The sequence below is a fragment of the Phragmites australis genome, chromosome 21 (assembly GCF_958298935.1).
Source record: "Phragmites australis chromosome 21, lpPhrAust1.1, whole genome shotgun sequence".
NCBI classification, from domain to species: domain Eukaryota; kingdom Viridiplantae; phylum Streptophyta; class Magnoliopsida; order Poales; family Poaceae; genus Phragmites; species Phragmites australis.
Window position 1 is genome coordinate 21,279,342 of NC_084941.1, and position 23,384 is coordinate 21,302,725.

Here is a 23,384-nt window from a genome sequence, read left to right on the forward strand (position 1 = left end):
CTATTCATATAGCAGTAGAATTATACCTCCTGATCCAGCCAATGGACCGCCGCCCCTGCTGCCGTATGCCTCGACGACCTTAGAATCCCATACGACCTAGATTTTAGGGTTGTCGAGCGCCCTTGCTTGCATGATCTTGGAGGCGTGGAAGGTGTTCCAACGGTGGATGATGTAGGCGTGGGAGCCGTACTTCGTGAGGAAGTTGGCCTCCTCCATGGCGGAGTCACCGTTGCCTATGACGGTAATGGGCTTGTTCCGGAAGATGGGGGCAGTGCTGTCGCAGACGGCGCAGGCGGAGATGCCTTGGTTCCAGTAGGCATTAGAGCCAGCGAAGTGAAGGCGGCGCGTGATGGCACCAGTGGAGATGACGACGGCATCGATTAGGACGGTGGTGGAGTCGGAGGCAATGCGGAAGGGGCGCGCAAAGAAGTCGACGGCGGTGACAGTCTCGGAGAGGATGTTGGTCCCGAAGTGGAGGGACTGCATGCGGTAGCAGTCCATGAGGTCGGCACCCATGATGCCGTCTGGCCCCTATGGCTTTGCTCATCGACGATGTGTTTCTGGGCGTCAAGCGCCTGTGGCCAGCCAACGCCAGTGAACTGAAGGTCAGAATTTGCAAAAGGAGGGAGGAAGATCGAAACCGAGTCCTTTATTGGGAAGGAGCTCACCTTGCTCCGGGAGATGGTGGCGACAGGCCGGACAGCCCCAAGGAGGCTGGAGACAGCACCACGCCACCGACGGATCCTCCAGACTCACAGACAATGAGCTCAAAAAGCTCAGTTTGGGAGGAAGAAGGGAGATTTATTATACTACTCACCGCGTGTCTCCAAAGGTCAACGACAACGACCTCTGTGACGGCCTCCATGGCGGTGATGGTAGCGGTAGCCAAGAGCCCGACATAGAGGCAGAGGAAGAAGCTCCTCCAAGCACCCATCCAGGCGACACTAGACTATACATGTCTATAGAACTTAACTAGAAGGAGAGCTAGGGGAGCTAGGGGTTGTCCCCACTCCCTCCCGCTGGTGAGCTCACTGGAGATGGAGAGAGAGGGGGCTGGATCTGAGGGGCACTCTAGATCTAGATGGAGATGTCGTGGGAGGACAAGCTTTCACGGGAGGATAAGTTTCTACTCGTTGGGCTCTCGTCGAGAGTGGGTTGGAGAAGGTTCTAGCGACATACAGGTGTTGCATGTCAAAGTGTAGGTGCAAAGCGGGACGCACAGTTTCTATTAGAACCATATGAACTACGCCATCTGTACAGACGGTCACATTTGAAGCCATCTGTATATAATAGTACATATGGTTCTTAAATGCAAACCGTCTGTACTAAAGCGTCCCACTTTGTGGAAACTACTCCTCATCATTTTTCAGAAGGTTCTACTTTGGAACCATCTGTGATACCCTTTGCACAGACGGCTCTGAATAGGCGCCTATACAAGGGTATCCTACTAAATCATTTTTGTAGTAGTGTATGCAAAGAAAAAAAACTTGGGGACAACATATAGGCTGAACAAAGGCTGCAAATAGTGCAATATTTGTTGCATTGCTAGCTCAGAGTCTTGTTTCAAACTAACAGTCCATCTTCGAGCATCTCAAATTAACAGTTCATCATCGAGCATCTCAAACTAATAGTTCATAATCGAGCATTCTCAAATTACTTAAAAATCAAATCAAATTAAACAAAAGCATATAGACCATTCTCCAAGTAAACAAAATTTTACTTGGGCAACATCTATTCTAATCATTTTAACACTAAGAACCATGACCTCAGCATAGAGCAAGAGCTAATACCGCAGGGCTCTTAGATTTTATTGGCATCATTGAGCTAAATATAAAGAAATCAATTTGCATAGCATCTGTTCTTATCATAGCATTTGTTCTTATCAATTTGTATAGCATATGTTCTTATAATACTGCAGGAACCGAATGGCATTGGCGAGGAGATGAAACTCAAACACATCTGAGTATTCCCAATCAGATTACGAGGACATTGCAGCGTACCTAGACTGAGGGGGAGGAGACAGAGGGGGATGAGACGGTAGGGTCACCGGCGTGGGTGACGTCAATAGCTGGGCTTGTTAGCACGGGTGACAACGACAGAGGGGGAGGAGACGGCGGCGACTGGGTGCTGGTCCTTGGCGAAGGCCTAGGGGAGGGGGACAGGGATGGCATCGGGGAGGAGGATGTGAATGGTGTCGAGGAGGAGGATGACTGCATCGAGGAGGATGGGGATAGTGTCGGGGAGAAGGATGGCGACGACGTCAGGGAGGAGGACGACAACACCGTCGAGGAGGACGGGGATGGTGGGCTTAGGCTTATCGGTGAGGACTCGTGGTCCTCCGGTGGCGTGGGCGAGAACAAGGTGTAGGCGGTAGCGCATGAGGACAACGCGAGAGGCAATTCGATAGAAGGGGGAAATTTTTTACAACGTGAGAGGCAATTCGATAGAAGGGGGAAATTTTTTCTATGTCTAGGAGGGTGCACGCAGCGCTTTGGTTATATAGGTGGTGCTTCACTACCGGCATAAAGGGTGTGCCGGCAGTGAAGGGAGGATTCACTGCCAGCATAATGGGTGTGCCGGCAGTGAAGGGGGGCTTCATTGTCGTCTCATGATGTCAGACTGCAGTGAACCCCCCTCCCCCGGCAGCGAAGCAAAAAAATTATTGAGCTGAGGACAAGCATCGAACCTACGACATGTGGCCCCTAGTCTGAAGAAACTAACCGCTGCGCTACTTAAGTGTATTCGATTGTGTTCGTACTACCTACATTTATTAACATTCTGTTGAACTCCAATCCTAATACATATTTATTTTAATTTGAACTTGCTATATAAAAAATTAAGTTTTCTATATACCTAGATTTCATGGTTAAATTTTCTAATTCAATAAAAATGAAAAATAAATATGTTCACACCTAAATTTTTATATTGGAGCTTGCTAATTAATTAAAAAATTAAAAATCAATGTGCTCAATAATAAAGACATATTCTACCATAAACTACAAATTGAAGCTTCCATAACATAAATGAGGTATAATTGCATCTAAAAAATTCATACATAGTAATTCATGTCCTTCATTAATATGCAAATAAAGCTACTTAATCTGGCTTAATGATTCGCCCTTCATTATGATCACGACGTATATAGAGAGGTTCGTCGGTGTCTTCCATGAGACCTAGGTTGATGTCCTACCCGAAAGGAGGTAGCGCTTTGAATGGATTGTGGTCTTCCTCGTCGACGATATTCTCCACTCCAACATTCCTTCTTTTTCCTTGAAGAACCACTTGGCACTCCTCCTTGTTACCCGGGTATAGGTCATTTACATAGAAGACTTGCATAACATATTTTGCAAGTATGAATAGTTCTTCTCTGTATCTGATGAGTTTTTGGTCCACTGTAGCATACCATACTTGTCGATCTTCACACCCCCTGGGAGTCTGACCCATTGGCACTAGAAAAAAATACTTTAACACTCCATAGTCGAGCTCTCATATCTCCTCTGTGAATCCATAGTAGGTCTCTGTCAGTGAATTAGGAACCAGGGGTCCCCGAATCCCAAGGTCAGGCTAGCAATCCGCCACATGGCGCCATCCCGTGGGGTCACCTTTGCAAGGTAAAAAAGACTAAGTTCTGGGAGAGGGCGCTCGGGGCCACAGTCAGTGGTCCCCGAGTACCCAGGTTCTCCGATGATCTGTGAAGACTAAGTGACGGGAAGAAAGTGCTCGGGGAGGTAAACGGTGACCTCCGAGCACCCAAGTCTCCCGACGACCAGGAGAACCAAGTACCGGGAGGGGTGTGCCCGGGGCTACGAGCAGTAGCCCCCCGGGCACCCGAATACCCCGAGGGCCCACTGAAGGAAGTTCCGGGAGAGAGTGCTCGGGGCTGCGAGCCGCGGCCCCCGAGCACTCGGTCCCCCGAGGATCCGTACAAACATTCTCGGGAGAGAGTGCTCGGGGAGGTGAACAGTGACCCCCGAGCACTCGGTTCCCCGACGACCCGGAAGCCCCCTGACAGTGGCCACCACAGGGGTCCAGCGATGAGGTGTCAGCAGGTGAAAGGCTCGAGGCCGCATTTAAGAGCGCGAGTGGCCTGTCACCTCCAACTGCTCCCGCCACGCTCGGTGTCAGTTCCTGCCATATTCTGGCAGAAGGGCGTGGGGACATTAAATGCACGGGTCCCATCCCGTGCCATCCGGCGCGCCTCTGGATAACGTCACAAGGGTCAAGGCGTTCCGTCTGCCGCGCTGCTGTGGCAGGAGAACAAGATAGGGCGGGCACGCCAGGCCGCTCTGCGGCTGCCCGGTGGGCCCTCTCCACGGCGCCCGTTGCCAGTGCCATTATGGCGACTGATGACCGGGAGCGGGACGCGTTTTCAACCCCCGGTCACTTCGCACAGAGGCTATGATGACGCCCTTTCCATTTATGGTGCCTTGGAACTTGTGCCCTCCCATTCGGGGCACGCTACTGCCGGCGGGTATTTAAAGCAGCCGGCAGCACGGACAAAGACAAGTTGGAAAATCTCTGAAGAAGTGAATATCTCTCGGCAAGCTCTGCACGGTTGAAGCAGTTAATGAAGTAGAGAAGATCGAGAAAGCCAAGAGCCTCCAAAGCCAACAGATACTCACAGACCGAAGAACAAGGAGCCCCAGGCTCTAGGATAGACAGACATTCTTGTAACCAGCAACATCCTTGAGGGACATTCTCAGGGCATTTATAGCATCCATACAGGAGTAGGGTGTTACGCCTCCGTACGGCCCGAACCTGTCTAAACCCCAGTGCATTTACTTCATTCCGCACCAGATCATTCCACCCCGCCAACCATCGCATTCATATCCACTTATTTTTCCGGCAAACATATTCAGAATCATCCCCCCGGCCGAATCTCTAAAAATGGGTCCCTCAGGATCCCTGCGACAGGAGTTAACCCTCCGACAGTCTCTATTTTGCCATTGCAGCCGTAGCATTTATACGGACACCGTTATTTTGGTTGGCGCTCTTATTATCACTAGACCTTCACACCCCCTGGGAGTCTGACCCATTGCCGTTGTACTTGATGATCCGTGAGCAAACACATTCAACTGGGCATACTCTATCTGCTTATCTATCACCTGTCTATGTAACCAAATGCCAAAATGATCTCGATGCTCTCGTGTGATTCAAACATTGGACATCCCTGGGTTTTTGGTCTGTAGCATCTTTTGGTGTTCTTCGTCATACGGGTCCAGTACAACTGATTGTTGTAGAACTGTGAAATATGCTTGCATGACTGAAATAGGATCATTAGTGCGGAATGAGTTTACACTTATCGTCCCTTCCCCTTTAGTCTCCCCTCATGATGAGATACAGGCACACCAATCGATTTAAGATTCATGTAGTCGACGTAGAAATCAATGACCTCATCGGTTCCCCAGCCCTCGACCATGCAACCTTCTGGCCGATTTCGATTACAAACATATTTATCCAGAACTCCCATGAACCTCTTAAAAAGGTACATCTAATGCAGAAACACGGGATCAAGAATTCGTATATCTTTCACAATGTGAACAAGAGATGCACCATGATATTGTGTGCTGCTTTCCAGCCGAATATGCTTGCCTTTATTACTGCCTCCTCAACTGGCTGGTTGCAGGTAATATGAAGTCTATAAATTTTATTGTTTGAAGTTTTAGCTCTTGAAAGTGTTCCTTTGTGTTTGTTGTTATACTTCAAGGTCATATTTGAGCATTTCTTCCCAAACTACACTTGCTTTTGCACCTTGTTGTTTGGGAGTCTGACTTCCAGTTATTAATTCTTGATAAAGTTACCCAGTCATCTACCCTATAAATGCATGGGGACTTTACGTTTGATTGGTGGAACAGTAGAGCAGTAAAATTCCATTTGGGCAGTGTTGTGGTTGTTGATGAGGCAAAATGCAGTAAAGGAAGTACACATGAGGAAAGTTAAATGAGGGTAGATCAGTCAAATTGCTTTGCGCTGAGCTAAAACGTCAATCATCTCAGAACAGAGTATCATTTATAACCTATTTTCTATCTTTCTCTACAGTTTTATCAACGAAATGACGAGGCAGTAAGAGCAAAGTCAGCTATCGAGTGGAACGATAATGCAAGACCCTGGTTAGTAATTGGTGATAAGGTGGTGATATCATTAATGTTGAGAATTAAATATATCAATCATGAATGGTTGCTGTAATATGCAATGCAGGTCTGACAGTTGTGGTACAAGGGATTTGTCCTTTAACAGAACGGGTGATAGATTAGCCTGTGCTAGGTATTTTTTTTATTGTGTATTAAAAATAATTACTGAGATATGCGTTACAGAGTTTTCATTTAACTATGAACGGGCTGGATCGGAGTGTTAAGGTTTGGAGGTTCGAGTACAGTGCCAATCAGGATCCATTGTAATTCTCTCTTCTCGTACTTGTTTATTACTTTAGTCAATTTAATATATAATACAACTAGATAATCTTGACTTGTATAATTTATTGCAGCCTTCAATCACTATACACAGTAGCAGAGGCTGGTTTACATAACCTTTCTGTTAAATCGGCTGCGGCTTGGCACTCGGCGGTGTATGCAGTTGGAGATGGAATGCAAGCCATTTCCATATATGGCACTGAGGTATGTGTTTTCCTTTGGTGACGTTTGGATTTTTCTGAAAGTATGAACACATGATCATTCTGAAAGTATGAACATATAAAATTATATCTGTTCTTTGTGTTAAGATAAAAGCTCATGCTTGTCTATGTAGGATGCTCGGAAATTGTGTGATAATAAACACAGTGTAGACACTAGTGCTTGTTTTAACGAGGCTAACAGAGTGGCCTGGCATCGAAAGGTATCGCTGTATCATTCTCATTTTTTGTTTATCATCAAAAATAATAATTTTATGGACTTTTAAACATTTGCTTTCTTCTTTTTCTCCCTCCTGCAGGAGTCAAGCCTTCTTAGCTTCAGGTGGCAGTGATGGTTTCATTTTGTTTTGGAGCCACCATACACAAACCGAAGAGGGTTTCGCTCCAAATGAGAGAAGTGTTCACCTTGTGAAGTTGTTTTATACCAACATGTCATTTCCCTGTGGCGCTGCAAGGGCGACTCTGGAAGAGTACGACAAGGTGCAGGATCATGTGCGCAACATGTTGAGAACTTTGGTTGATGAGAGTGAAGTTAAGGATCAGCAACTGGATAAAATTGCTACTTTGTCCGGTACTGATCTATCTAGATTAGATCAGGGTGAGAAGTTGTCTGACCAAGAGCTCAAGGCATACTTTTCTAGTATCTTACGTTTAGCCACCAAACAGGTTGTAAGCATTAAACACTAATGTATTTCATGTGATGAAGTGAGCTAGCTGGAATGAGACGAACATGTGTTATCTTGGTTGGAGTTTGTGGAAAGAAGTGTTGAGCTAGCTCTTTTGTTTTTTCTTTCTGTAATCTGTGTGCTAATGTGGGTACATGTCTGCTAAACGCCTTGAGCATATTAAAACAAAAATAACCTCTCTATTCGATAATTGTATCCCCGCTGTCTGTTTCAGTGGAAGGCACATTGAATTCTGCCAAAACGCATCGTAGTGGAGTATGTTCAGCGGCAGGTGTTACAAACCAAATGATCAAAGCCAGCAACCGACCAGTAGTTGCCCAATATCAGGTAACCGACCGGCAGTTGCTCCTGCACGTTAGGAATAGACACACTTGTTCCCTTACATTTTGAGTTCAATCTACTACTTAGTTTCTACTTCTAAGACATTATCACGCACGCTCTGCTGAGTTCAAGTACAAAGGCGCGAAGGCCTTCCTCCATCAAAGGTGAGAACTATGGCGGATTGGGACTTACCTTCTCTACCCATGTCCTTGGAGATGCCCCTGATCTTCGTCTTGCCACTACCAAATCGTCCCCGTTGGCGTCCACTTAGCCACCACCTTCGCTTGGGTCACCACCGCTGAGCCCCTGGGTTCTACCGTGGCCGAGGACATCGGCCCTACCACGGCCACCACCGTGCGCTAGGGCATGGCCACCACGATGGCGGCCCCTCCACCACTGTGACTCCAGCGACCCCTGTAACACCCCAGGATCCCACAAAAGCCTGAAATGCTACTTAACATACTCTACAAGCATGCCGATCTATAAAAAAAATTCGGCAGCACCTCCTTTGAAATGAGAGACAACGCGAAAGCAACAATAGATAGAGGTATATATATAATGTGAAAGAACAACACACTAACATTTAACAACATCCTAGTAAAAGAAAATATCAAGAGCTTAACCGCTCTAAGGCATTACTAAGATAGTCAAGCAACGACACCAACATCTATTACATTATTATTATAGCACTATTTTGTATGGTGTAAGTGATGTCATGAATGTGTAACACGTGCTGCTAAGCCTTTCCCTCCAAACTAGCTTCAAAAGGACAACCTGTGGAGGGAAAAAGCAAAGGTGAGATTGGGTAATCTCAGCAAACGAACTACTTTAACAAGCTATTTAAACCATAATATTTAAAGCATCAATTTAATACTTTAACAGGTATAAAAGATATTAACATTATCAAACATATTCTTTTTTAAGCAAGTTAAATAGCTACTCCTAAAAAAATTCAATAATCACATGTTCATAGCGAACTTAACTGTAATATAAGCCAGATAAAGAAACTATATATCCCATATGATAAGATATCAACAACAAAATTGACTTCAACTTCTAATAGTAAAATAGGACTTGTAATGAAATATCAATATCCAAGTCATCATGAAAAGAGTTCAAACCGTATTAATAATAAATGACAATTTTACAAGAATGACCCACTGTGAGAAACCGTCCAAACAGTATTCTAATTAATCATCAAGAGGATCATTATTCATAATCCAACTTCTAAGAGTCCCAGCACGTGTTTTGTGCTCAAGGATCAGAACACATGCCTCCAACATAGTACATCACAACATAGCTTAATAGAGAGAAAGTAATAAACATTTATATTTAAAAAATTAAGCATACAACTGATTCCAACAATTTATAACAAAAATGAGCTAGGAGGAGATAAAAACCCCTCAACTCTTAACTTATCCAAAGATCTACGCAGCGGAAAGAATAAACTAGACAACAAAATAGAGTGGAGCCACATACCCTTAGGCTCCACTCCAAAAGCTCGAGCTTCGGAGTAGAATGCACTACTCCTGCCTGCCACCCTGATCGGCAGGCACAAAGTAGCCAAACACCGCCCCATCCCCAGCAGCCAGAGTACCTACATCAACTTAAGGGTAGCACCCTGAGTACGAAGGTACTTGCAAGACTTACACAATATGAGTATATAATATCCCGACTCCAAGGATTATGCATTGAGCTATTAGTAAGGATATAAACATGCGGTTAAGTTAATTAAAGCGGTAAGCAACCTAGACATATGTGTGAGCAACTAACTTAACCAACATATATGAAATTACCTGCAACTACCAACTGATCATATAAAACTGTAACCACAATAGTATCAACGTATAACAAGTGCCATCTGGACCACCTCCCACATATCCGAACCACAAACAACATATCTGAACCATCATCCACAAGCGAGAACTCTACGACCGATACAAATGAAACCATAGCATGCTCATGACCGAGAGCGCGGCAGTTTGAACCGTTTTTATACCCTGCAGAGGGATACTCCTGGACCCACACAAGTCGGGGACTATACGACTTGTGCCACCTGCTAAAGTGCACACAAGGGAGTATTCGTGTCAACCTTTCCCAACTAGCCCCAAGCGTGTGCGGCATGCATCGCTCGGCGTGGCGGTACTAGAACTACTCCCGGAGCAAACTAGTACCACTTACAAGCCCGTCCGCTCACACCGTCGATATTTAGGCTCCACAAAGCCACAGCTGCGAAGGTATTCGGCTAGCCTTACCATTAGATCAACATGTGGTGAGTAAGGTAAGTGCTAAAGCCAACTGTACCGACGGACGATCTTAAACGATGAAAGCGGTCTACGGTGTCCAGGTTCCCTTCCCGAACTGCCCCCAGACTTTCCTTGAGGGCAGATAACACCCCTAATACCGCCCACATCTCGTCTCATACTCACCACTCAACCAACCATAACAACCTCAACCATGTATTTCTTGCACACCGAAAAATATTTTTACACAGGATAATAACGAACGCCTCATCTTCTACTCTAACTTATGACTTAGGGCGATACGAACAACATATCGGCCATACATGCATGTTCTAAGGGCGATGATATTCACACCGGCCACGTACAGTAATATATCTTAGGACGATAGTAAATTACATCGGCCATGTATAGTTACCTTTTCAAGCATCTTGCCAAATGCTCGGATAATATTTCTTCAAGTATTTCCCATTGATAGCATGAGGCATCTTGCCTCCTTGTACATATTGTAGCATGTATGAATTCCCAAGCACAATCCCTACAACTTTAAAAGGACCTTCCCAACTAGGAGACCACTTCCCAAATTTATTATCTTTAGACCCAATAGGTAAAATCTTCTTCCAAACTAAATCCCCTATTTGAAACAATTTTGCCTTTACTTTCTTCTTGTAGGTTTTAGCTACTCTCAACTTATTCTTTTCAAATTCTCTCAAAGCTTTAAGCCTTTCATCATTGAGGTTATCTACTCTATCTATCATTGCATTATAATAATCACTGGCTGACAAGTCATTTTGTCGTACCACTCTCAATGCGCCAAGATTTACCTCAACGGGCAAAACGGCCTCTTGTCCATACACCAACTCATAAGGAGTAACCTTAGTAGCACTATACCTAGATATACGGTGAGCCCACAATGCTTCACTCAAAACCTCATGCCACCTTTTTGGATGTTCTTCTATCTTCTTCTTTATAAGCTTAATCAGGGTTTTATTGCTAGACTCGGCTTGCCCATTAGCCTGAGCATAATATGGTGAGGAATTGAGAAGCTTAATTCTAAATGATTCGGCAAACTCACGCACTTGATGAGAAATAAAAGAAGAACCTTGATTTGTAGTTAAAGTTTATGGAATACTGAATCTATGAATAATATGTTCTAAAATAAACTTTATTACCTCTTTGTGTGTCATGTTCTTCAAGGGAACGGCCTCAGTCCACTTTGTGAAGTAATCCGTAGCAACCAAAACAAAATGATGACCTTTGGAAGGTGAAGGATGAATTTAGCCGATGAAATCGAAATCCCATCCTCGAAACAGTCATGGTTTGATGATAGGATTCAACATTGAAGCAGGAGCTAACTGTATATCACCAAACTTTTGGCATGCTTCACATCCTTTGTAATATCTAAAGCAATCATCAAATATAGCCGGCCAATAAAATCTAGTTCTCCTTAGCAACCACACCATTTTGTGAGCCGACTGATGTGTTCCACAAATACCTTCATGTACTTCACCTATAGTAATTTTACTTTGCTTCGAACCTAGACATTTTTGAAGCGACCCATCTATGGTTCAGCGATATAATTCACCATCCAACATCATATATTTTAACGCATGTTGCCTAGTCTTTCTATCTACCAATGAACTAGGATTTTCTAAATATTCGATCATCGGCTTTCTCCAATCACTAGACATATGCAAATCTGACTTTTTGAGCAAAACCTAACCTTCTTCCTGTTGTTCAGCCAAAAGAACACTAGCACAAGCTAACAACGGTTTTTCTAACACAAAGAACATCCTTCTATTCACTCAATAACCAGATGTTTGCTGCACTAAATCATTTGCCCTCATATTCTCTTCTCTACATATGTGAACGGTGGTGAAATCCTCAAAACTTGCTATGATATCTAAGCATCTATCTAAATAGCTATTTAGTGACCATCAAAGCATTGATAAACTTTAGAAACTTGCTGCACCACTAACAATGAATCACCAAACACTTCTACATGTGTCACGCCCATAGACTTTAAAATTTGCAAACCTAACAAAAGAGCATCGTACTCGGCTTGATTGTTGGTACAAAAGTATTCTAAGCAAACCGATGTTTCAAAAATAACACCTCTAGGGGAAATTAAAACAATGCCAACACCTTGACCTTCTCTACAAGTCAAGCCATCAAAGTATAATTTCCATAGACACACACTAATCAAACTAACCAATGCATCACTATCAATACGATGATCAACAACAATATCAGCAATGATTTGGCCATTCATAGATTTTAACAGTTTATAAGCCAAATCATATTCAATCAAAGCATTGGCCCACTTTCCGATTCTACCACTCAAAATCGGCTTTTGCAATATGTACTTAATAACATCGGTTTGGCATGCAACCACACAAGTACTAGAAAGCAAATAATGTCTCAACTTTGTGCATCCATAGTACAAAGATAAACATAATTTTTCAATAAACGCATACCTTGTTTCCGCACCCAAGAGACGCCGACTAAAATAAGTGATCGCATATTCTTTCCCTTCGCTTTCTTGCGTAAGAACAACACCTATTACCATCTCTTGTGCAGCAACATATAGCCAAAACGGAATCCCGGCATTAGGCGCCATTAACATGGGAGGTGATGATAAATATTTTTTGATATCATCAAATGCTCATTGCTGCTCTGCCCCCTAAGTAAAACCGGCTTCTTTCTTTAACCGAAGTATGGGAGTAAAAGCACTAATCTTGCCGGATAAGTTAGATATGAAGCGTCTTAAATAATTGACCTTTCCCAGCAATTTTTGGACCTCTCTTTTTGATTGTGGCGCTCCCAACTTATCTATGGCCACTGTTTTTTTAGGATACATCTCTATGCCTCTTTCATGTATTATGAAACATAAGAATTTGCCCGCCGATACACCAAAAGCACACTTAAGTGGGTTCATCTTTAAACCATACCGACGCATTCTTTCAAAAGCTAAATGAAAATCGGCTAAATGACTATCCATAGCATCCGATTTGATAACAATATCATCGATATAAATCTCCAAGATGACACCAAGCAAATCATGAAAGATCAAATTCATAGCTCTTTGATAAGTAACACCGGCATTCTTTAAACCAAATGTCATAACAACCCATTCAAATAAACCAACAAAACCCAGGCAACGGAAAGCCGTTTTAGACATATCTTCTTCGGCCATGAAAATTTGATTATAGCCTACATTACCATCCAAAAAACTAATAACTCTATGACCCAAAGCATCATTAATCAACATATCGGTGATGGGCATATGATATTTATCTTTAGGAGTAGCTTTATTTAAATCTCTAAAATCAATGCATACTCTCAACTTACCACTATTTTTCTTCTCAACCGGGACAGTATTAGATATCCATTCAGCATATCTACATGGACGAATAAACCCTGCAGCGAGCAACCGGCTTATTTCTTCTTTGATTCACCTATACATGTTAGGATTAAACTTTCTAGCTGGTTGTTTGTGAGGTCTAAAACCTGACTTTATGGGAAGCCGATGCTCCACAAGCTCACGGCTAAGTCCCGGCATCTCATGATACTCCCAAGCGAAACAATCGATATATTCTTTGAGTAATGCAATCATTTCGCCTTTTTGAACATCATGCATGTTTTTATTCATAAATGTCGGCCTAGGAACAGTACTATCTCCTATATCTACCTCTTCTAATGGATCAGCCAACAAAAAACCTTGTCCTAGCTTTTCTATCTCATCAAAATCATCAATAGTCTTACAAATATCGTTCCTTTTAGACCAATATTGCTCCACACGCTGTTGCAACCATTCTAAATTACTTTGTTTATCCATTTATAACATTACATTGCTGAGCCGAGATGAAGAAATCGTATGTACAGACACGGGTACAAAACCATCTCTAATACACTAAGAAAATCATACCCCAAAAGGTCTTGACCGAAGAGATACTGTACATTCCCATGTTGTCAATCTACCGAAGCATCAGCCAAAGTAACAAAAGCCGATGTATCCGCATGTACAACCTCTATTTCATCATTTACCCATTAAATCAAGAATTAGTGCAAACTAGAAGATACACAATGATTTGCATGAATCCAATCACGGCATAATAAAATGTTGTAGTTACCTTGCAGGTCGGCGACGAAAAAAGCCGTAGGGACTGTCTTGCTCCCAATGGTGAGCTCCATGAAAATTACACCTTTTGCCTCTGTAGGCTCGCCGGTGAAGCCGTTAAGCACCAAGTTTGTCTTTATGAGCTCTTTATCTTCTTTCCCTAGCTTCTTGAAAACTGAATATGACATTAAATTCACGGTGGCTCCACCTTCCACTAGCATTCTCAAAATCAGCCTTCCATCAATATGCCCCTTGACATACAATGGTCTCAAATGTTGGCTCGATTCTTTGGGCTTTTCAAATATAGCTTCCTTCAGACCAAGATTTAGTTGAGCAGCCTCTTCATCCACAGCTTGAAACTCCGAAGGTAAAACAAAAACCATATTGATATCCATATTATCATGCAGCGGAGTGCCATCCCTAAGAATTGGAGAGTCTCCTAGCATATCATCTTCATCATCACTAGATGCCACAATAGGCTCTATGACTTGTTTCACTCTCCATTCTTGTCGAATAGGCACAATCGGCTTGATTTCATTGAATACTTGATCCCTCACCTTTTCAGCTCATGCTTCTCCCAACTCTTACTTTCTTAACCTTTGTAGCCTCCTCTTTTGGGAATGTGAGAGACCCCTAGGACACCATTGTGGCTGCAGCTTAGTCCCAGGCAGCAAGGACTTCTCCTTTTCAACCTTCCGATTGTCTGAACTAGCGATCAGCTTTGAACTAGAAGTGGCTTCTTGAACATCTGGTGCCATGGGCTGTTGTACTACTGTAGGTGGCGCCTCCTTAAGCTCAAGATCAGTTCCAAACACTCCTACAACTTCCCCTTTGTTGTTGCCACTTGATCTGTCAGCCGATTGCTTTTGCACTTTGCTTTCATCAACAACCGACTATTTTTCTTTTGGTTCCAGATCTGATTTCTCATTAGAAACACTCGTGTTCTTCAAACGATAGACCTTCTTAACATGTCTCCTACCCTCCTATCATTTGATTGATTTTTGGGATCAAAATGGTCTTGTCTAGGACGAGATAGTCTGTCGAATGCCAAAGGTCGTGGTGCTGTCCACCTCAGGTGAAATGGTGCAAATGGCATGGAAAGTGGTGCCCAAGGTGCACACCAACCCCACGGCGGACATGGAGGACAAACCATTGGAGGAGACCCCTACGTCATAGGCATTGGTGGTCCGAAAGGAGGGAACAGAGCTGCTGTAATATTATCCTCCATTGCCTCCTCCTCCCTTCAAACTCACACTTCGAAGGTGATCTTGGACGTTTAAGAGCATCGGGCCAGCTACCCCTTTTTTGGCCGGCCTTGCCACTCTCATACTTAGCTAAAAGTGTATCAAATGTAAGTTTTGGCTTCTCATGCTTCTTAAAAGCTTTGTTCTTATCTTCATTCACTTTCCAACGGCCAATTTCTAGACTTTTAGGTTTGATCATCCTTGGTCTTACATTATCATTACCAATGATCACACTCTTGTCTTTAGATGATTCAGCTTGAGACAGCCGAACCAAGACCTTCTTCCCTTCAAAGTTCATCATGTTGACGGGGAATGGATCATCATCCAGCTTCATCTTAGAATTTTCAGCAAACTTCAATCGTCCTTCATTAATGGTCGATTGAATCTGTCGACAGAAAACATTGCAATCATTAGTAGCGTGAGAATATGAATTATGCCATTTACAATATGCACGTCTCGTAATCTCCTCAAGTGATGGAATAACATAATTAGGAGACAAACTAATTTGCTTTTCTTGTAACAAGAAATCAAATATCCTATCACATTTAGTGACATCGAATGTGAATTTCATCTCTTCTTACCAATTCTTTTGTGGAGTCAGCTTTAATGCAGAGCACATGAATGGCTTAGATTTGGACTTCCATGCCCATTCAGCTACACATGTCCATGCTATCATCATCTGACAAATTTTTCTCATATTCAACTACATTAACACCTGGACGATCCACCTTATGTTTTTTTACTAAACTTTTGAACCTTTCTATGTTCTTTGGCACGGCTTTCTTGATCCAAAGCTCGTTAAAAACTTGATTCACATATGAAAATTCTTGCCCCTCTAACCTCTCCTTGATGTGAGCATGCAACACGGCAAAAAGCTAACTCAGCTAGATCTCTATCAGAGAGCGAAACATTGAAACACCGGTTTTTAGTATCTCTGAATCTTCTAATGTATTCAAAAATAGACTCATTATACTTTGTGTAACCGATGTTAAATGAATTAACCTTAACTCTGCCCTCTCCCTCCGTCCACCGCCCACCACCTGCTCTTCCTCCCCGACGAGGAGGGCCACCCCATGACGCCGCCGCCCCCGACGAGGTGGGGCCACCCCACACCCTGTCCCCCCACGGAGGAGGACCACACCGAGGAGGAACCATCGAGGATGAGCCACCGCCGCTGAGGAGGAGCCACCGCCACCGAGGATGAGCCGCCGAGCCGCCGCCACCGCTGAGGAGTCCGAGGCACCATCGCCTGAGCCACCAAGGAGGACTGCGCCAACGCCGCCAGAGTGGTGAGTAGCCATCCCCCTTTATACCCGGCCGAGCCATCGTAACCGGTGCTCTGGCCAAGCTGTGGTCCTTTCTTGTGCTTTGTGATGCCCGGACATTGTGCCGCCGTGCTCTGTGATGCTTGACCTAGACTTGATGGTGCTCTGATGAATGTGGTGCTCTGTGTGATGCTATACACACGTGCTCTATGATGCTTGACCTAGACTTGATGGTGCTCTGATGGTGCTCTGATGAATGCGGTGCTCTGTGTGATGTTATATACACTTGTTAAACCGAATGCATCTAATTGCTATATGATCATGCTCTTAGGTATTTGCTATCTTGATCAGGATTTTTAGTTATTTTCATTTCCAATGAAGCTTTCAATTGATGATCTGTCGTGCAGAGCCTTTGTGGTAGTGCTATGTCTCTTAGGGGTCCCTTAGAATTATAAGACCTTCATAGAAATTTTAAGGATTTTAATCTTTAGGTATTCTTGATATTGTAAGATTGGATTGCGAAATATCTGAAACTTGATATTTTTTTAGAAACCCCTGAGAACAAGATAGTGTGGTTAATTAAATACATTACCCTTGTGAAAATGTGTAATTTTGCAAAATCACTATCACACCACGCAAGGAAGACTTCAACATTGGGGACAGACTTTCCACATTATCTTACACAGTAGCTCCAGAACTAGGAGGGAATCAAATATATGTAGTTGGAATATTTTTCAGCCGGTCTTATTTTTCTAAGAAAATTATGTGTAAATCCTATTATGTTTGATTTATTCACTGCTGGAAACCAGATATTTCTTGACAAAGCCACTTACACGCATGCTCCAGAACCGGGCTATTATGAATTGATTGTCATGGTTGAGAGCTCATTATAGAGCCTTTTTTTATGAATTGATTTTCATGGTTGAGGCTCATCATAGAACCTTTTTTATTGTTTCAAGGGAGGATAATCTTGCTGAAATATTTGTGTGATTAGCAACAAGGGGTCAAGATTTGCTAGTTTTAAGTTGCCTTAGATCTTTCTTGAAAATGTTCCCAGGTTAAAGCAAAAAATGTTGGAACACCTCAACCTCTCCTTGATTCCTTTTCTTTCCTTACCCATTGCAATTTGAACTTTATTGCATCTTGCTTCACAATGGCATATTGGAACCAAAATTTTTATTGATGAACCATTGCATACTTGTTAGTTTTTTCTAGGCAACAATAATCCAGCGGTCGAGTAAGTACCATGGGGCAGAAGAGGACAGTAACCCCTAAGAAACCAAAAGCAAGCAGGATGTCGGATAGGAGCCCAAGCCCCCCGAAGAAACCAAAAGCGCAGAGGACGCTCGCAATAGAGGCCTCCCTGGCACAGAGGACACTCGCAATAGAGGCCTCCCTGGCACAGAGGCTGCTCGTAATAGAGGGCGCCCCGACACAAGATTGGGCGGGTGTAAGCAGGACATCAAATAGGAGCCCAAGCCCGCACCAGTTGTCCTCCTCCGATAGTAGCGAAAGCTCGAGCTCGTATCACAGCCCGAGCTCTGTTCTGTACGATCGGGAGAGCCAACGTCGGGAAAGTGACAACGAGTACATCATGCCAAAGAGGTATTTAGTTGAGTCAATGCATTTTATACTTCTTAAATGGAGGAATATTTTTTATTTATGTCAACTCTCCTTTTTTTCCCTCTAGAGGGTGAGGGTGCAAAGATCTTTGCGTCAATCATCTGCGCCACAACATTGTACACCACAATCTTCTGCTCCCTCTGTGCCCGAAACTTTGGGTCCCTCTAGGGGTACGCTAAAACAAAGACGTGGCGAGCGAAGCAAAAAAAAGTTGTCATCCGGCACTTATACAATAATGCAAGTCGGTGTTGATGGGGAGCCTGTTGCACCACATGAGGCCTGCACCAAATTCCGCAACAGTTACTGATTTCTTATCAAGGAGTACGTCCCAATCACTATAACTGATTGGTGGTTGCTGTCGGAAGAGACGAAGGAGTTCCTGTAGGCAACATTGCAGAGAACCATTCGATTCCCCTCGGGAACAGAGGAAGCCACCAAATAGAATGCATTGAAAACTATTGGAAAGAGCTTCCGAGGCTGGAAGAGTGAGCTGAATAAGGACTTCATGAAGAAGAACTTTGCACCCTTTAATAAATACGAAAAGATTACACCAAACTAATGGCCGGAGTTTGTTAGGCAGAAGACCACACCTGAGGCCATCAAACTAGGTGAATCTTTTAAGCACCTTGCGAAGAAGAACAAGTACCAGCATCACCTGGGCTCATTCGGGTACGCCCCCAAAATTTCTGAATGGAGGAGGCAAGAAGAAGAGGCTGTCCGTGCTGGGAAACCCAACCCTTTGGAAAATTGTGACGAGTGAAGTAAGAACTGGGTCTACTCTCGGTCAGAATGAACCGAGTCTGGGGACTTAGCCTTCAAATGCCCTAAGACCATGGAAGTCACCCAGACCATTCAAGAGATTGCTAACAAAGGGTCTCTAGACACCGATAGGGAGAATGACCTGTTTACCAAGGCCTTGGGGAACAAGGAACACCTGGGTCGCACTCGAGGTATCGGATCAAAAGTGGGCTGGAAGCATGGCTTCCCAAATGTTGTGGGCCAGTCCATGACCTGTAAAAGATATAAGATGACCCTAGAGGAAGAGATACAAGAACAGGTTAAGGTCTAGTTTATGAAAATGTGGAATGAAAAGGAGAAGGAAAGGGCAGCATTATTGATGATAGAGCAACCAACTAGCCCACGCTTTCGGAGAAGCGTCGGGTCCATGCAGGCCAATAACCTGAGATATCTTGTGGATGATAACACAGAGGCTACCCCTTGCATGCTACATGTTCCGGTCGGCAAGGGAGACTTGACTATTGAAGCTGCCAAGGGCTAGGCCATTCCAAGCCGTGTGTTTCAGAATCAAGACATTCCGGCCGGTTACGCCAAGATACAAGTGGACTCAGTACAACCACTTTTCATGAAGTACAAGCTAGACATCAGCACACCTGAGGGTATCAAGATTCTCAATGAGGCTGTTGGCAAATTCATTTTGTGGCCCAGACGAGATATCATCTTCTGCTGTCAGCAGTCATAATTGTCAGTGCCACGGCCGCCCTCGAGCCCAGCATCTCTGCCTCAGGCACCTCCGCCCCAATACCAAGCCTCTCCGCCTCAGGCACCTTTGCCCCCGCGCCCAGTCTTTTTGCCTCAGGCACCTTCGCCCTCATGCCCAGCATCTCTGCCTCAGGCACCTCTGCCCCAATGCCAAGCCTCTCCTCCTCAGGCACCTTCACCCCCGCGCCCAGTCTCTCCGCCTCAGGCACCTTCGCCCTTGCACAGTCTCTCCACCTCCGGCACCTTCACCTAAGCATTGGAGAGTCCCTATCATGGTTACCCCATTCGAAAAGACTCTAACATCTCCGGGGAAGAGGTGGCTTCTGTCCTCAAAAGCAAAGGCATCATCCGCTCCGGAATCTCCAGCGAAGGGCGATCTGGCGAAAGAGACTGGCAAAACATTAAGTACCCGTCAGTTGGATTTCTTGCCTACACCAGATGTTCCCGAGAAATATGATAATGGCAAGCCATTTCTGCCATTGTTTCAACTCCAAAAAGGTCCATGGGAGATGAGGAGATTCCACAAATGGGACATGAGGCCATGCCACGCGCGCTTCTCCATAATCACTGCTCCTGTCCCCGCTAATGTTTATCTGAGCGAAGACTCTATCTCATGGTGTATTTTAAGGACATGCACGCTTTATTCTGCTGCGACAAACTCGACATCAATCTCATAAGCGTGTGGTGTCTGTAAGTGCCTACAATTTACACCTACGTTCATATATCTACCAATGTATGCTATAGAAGCTAATGACTACTGACTTGTTCTGTAGAATGCAATTTAACGATGCGGAAAAGTTGAAGTTACCGATCGGATTCATTAATCCGCAACAAATTTCCCAGCCTAACTTGGTCATGAAGTTGAGGACTGATGACCCTAAGATTAAGGGAAAGAGTAACAAGGAGAAAGCAAGGGTCATAAGAGAAATGATCAAATCACGCAGGCTTGAAATGTCAACCTACATAGGAAGGGATATGTTAGAAATGCAAGATAAGTACTACATCATGGCTCCCTACAACTTTAAGTAAGTGTGATACCTCAAAAACCTAACATAAGTATTCAACTTAATTGATCGATCAAGAACCTAATATAAATATTCATGTAGCGATTACTTTATTTGTATAATGCTGATACCGAAGTTGAGCAGACTCGTGGTCCTTGACTCAGCCGTTCTCCCCCAAAAATCGTACCAAGATCTCATCGACGTTATACAAAGGTAAAGAAAATCCCCATACATAAAATTCTTACAAATTAATTGATAATTGCTTATTGGCATTCAAATAGGGCGTACAAGTGGTACGTAATGAAAGGTAGGATACACGATGCGGCCAAGCCGGATGCGATGGCGGTTCATACATATTTTTCGGTAATAACACACCTCTAATGCTTGTATCTCACTATTTATGACGAAGAGTTTTATTGAACTAACAAATATGTTGTGTTTTTATTTGAAGTGCCACAAGCAAGGTTTCAACACCATTCTTTATGCATATTATATTTGCCAATTTCTTAGGGTAAACAGGAGGTACACAACGAACCCTGAGGATGTAAGTCATCATTAAGCTTGCACATTCTTATTTCGTTATGTTTCTGTTGTCAATAGTGTTTTAGCTCTTTAAGTTGTGCTTTCATTTCAGGCACGGATGATTGAACCTACCCACACCTCTCTCAAAGACGAAGATATCCAAAACATCCAACGTGACATGTGCCGGTTCATCATGCACGAAGTCATCCACAAGAGTGGCAGATTCTTCGATCTCGGAGGCGAAAATATATGCTCTTTATTATTTTTGAATGAAATACATATCACAGATGGATCCTTATATCGCCCACCTGTGTAAATCTACCTATCTACAGGCGGTTGCAAAAGAGAACGCCTATGAAAAGCTATTTTCACAGGTGGTTCACTTAAGGAACCGCCTATGATAATCGATTTACACAGGCGGTTCCTTAAGTGAACTGCCTGTGATAATATATTTTCACAGGCGGTCTCTTTTGCGCCTGTAGAAATCGTCCATTTCTACAAGCCTTCGATCACAGACGGGTTGGCTAAAGGCCTCTGCAAATAGGTTATGACCCGCATCTAAAAATAGTTTTTTAGTCATGTCGATCAGTCATAATGCCAACTTCTTATAAAATCACGCTGAGCTTCTACTGTCACAGGGCAGATAATTTCAACCAAACATCTCTCAAGACATGAAACTCATCAGCTAATTCAGAGGACCTCAGTTGTATCAATTCTCATTTCTCAACAACAGTCAACACCAAAGGTGAATTCGGCTAATGGAGGACTCGAATAACAGCATTATAACTCTATTGCAACAAGACAACAAATGGCTACCAATAATTACCTTTATATTCTAGTGAAAGGAAGTATACAATCTAGTAGGGTGCAAATAGAAAGAAAAAACTAAAATCTGCAATTAGTCTAAGTCAACCAAACAAAGTGGCACCAAGAGTTTAAAGAACACACCAAAGTCCCACCATTCAATTAGGCTAGTTCAACATAGAATTATTACATGCAACTCAAATACGCAATATCTCACTACCTAGCCCATCCAACCAACCGAACACTCTACTTTTTTGTTTTCAATACAATTTCTTGCAAACAAGAGCTCCAGGTACAATTCCAACACACACGAGATGAGTCCAATAAGCCATAATTTCGTACATAGCATAAAGTTTGCACAAGGGAATTGCACAATTGCCAATATCATCATGAAACCAAACAAATTCTGGCACCTAATGACCTCTTAAAAAACAATACAATCCACCAGTACTAACCACACATGCTTAGTGTAACCCCATCAGAGCTCCACCTTCATATGCCACAAGCCACAACCAGCTCCATGTATGATTTCCAGCATAAACACAAGGCATTCTTATTCAGTACAGACACATAGCAACATTCAGAGATTGACACAATCAGTCCACGCAAAATCTGCAATCTACCAACATTAACCTACTAGGCAAATATGAGGAATCATGGCTATGATAATCTGCAATCTACCATAGACCATAGTAGACCAATCACAGCATCTTAGGTACTTTTGGCACAAAACCACCACAAAATCATGTCATGAGACAGCTATTGTGTTATCTTAACCAATCACATCTCAACATTGCAGAGGGAGATGGAGGCGGCGACGTACCTGGGCAAGGGAAGAGGGAGACGACGGGGGCAAGCTCGAGCTTGACAAAGCGAACGGCCAGCTCGACGGAGACAAGGACGTCCGGCGGTCCCTCGGCGGTGGGGCGGGGTCCCTTGTCCTCTGTCGGGTAGGCGAGGACGACAGTGGTGAGGATGCGAGGGCTCGACGGCAACAACAAGGAGGAGAGCTCGATGGCGATGGTGAGGGGTGGGGAGATGGCGAGGGTGTGAGGAGGAGACGACATGCGGCAGTGCAGGAGGACGGTGTCGGGGTGCTCCGCGTCAGTGTGGACGAGCATGGCGGCGCGAAGGAGGGTGAGACCATGGTGGCGGCGGCGTGAAGGAAGGGTTCTATTGGAGTAAATGAAGGGGGTAGGGAAGGCACTGGTACTCTTATATAGGGATAAGGTATCACTCTCGGATCGAAACGCAACCTAGCAGTGATACACTATCACTGCCAGTTGGAGAAGATACTATCACTACTGGCTAAATTTACAAACCAGCAGTGATACTTGACTATCACTGTCGTCTATGGTAAAGGGCCGGCAGTGATATTTTATTTACACAATATATTTTATATGGTATTTTTTGTTTTCATATAGTAT

At 43.9% G+C, this 23,384-nt stretch overlaps 1 pseudogene; it reads right to left on the reverse strand.

The window, feature by feature from the left end:
• On the reverse strand, window positions 1-934 carry LOC133903226 (thioredoxin reductase NTRB-like; annotated as a pseudogene).
• Between the last annotated feature and the right edge of the window lie 22,450 nt (window positions 935-23,384).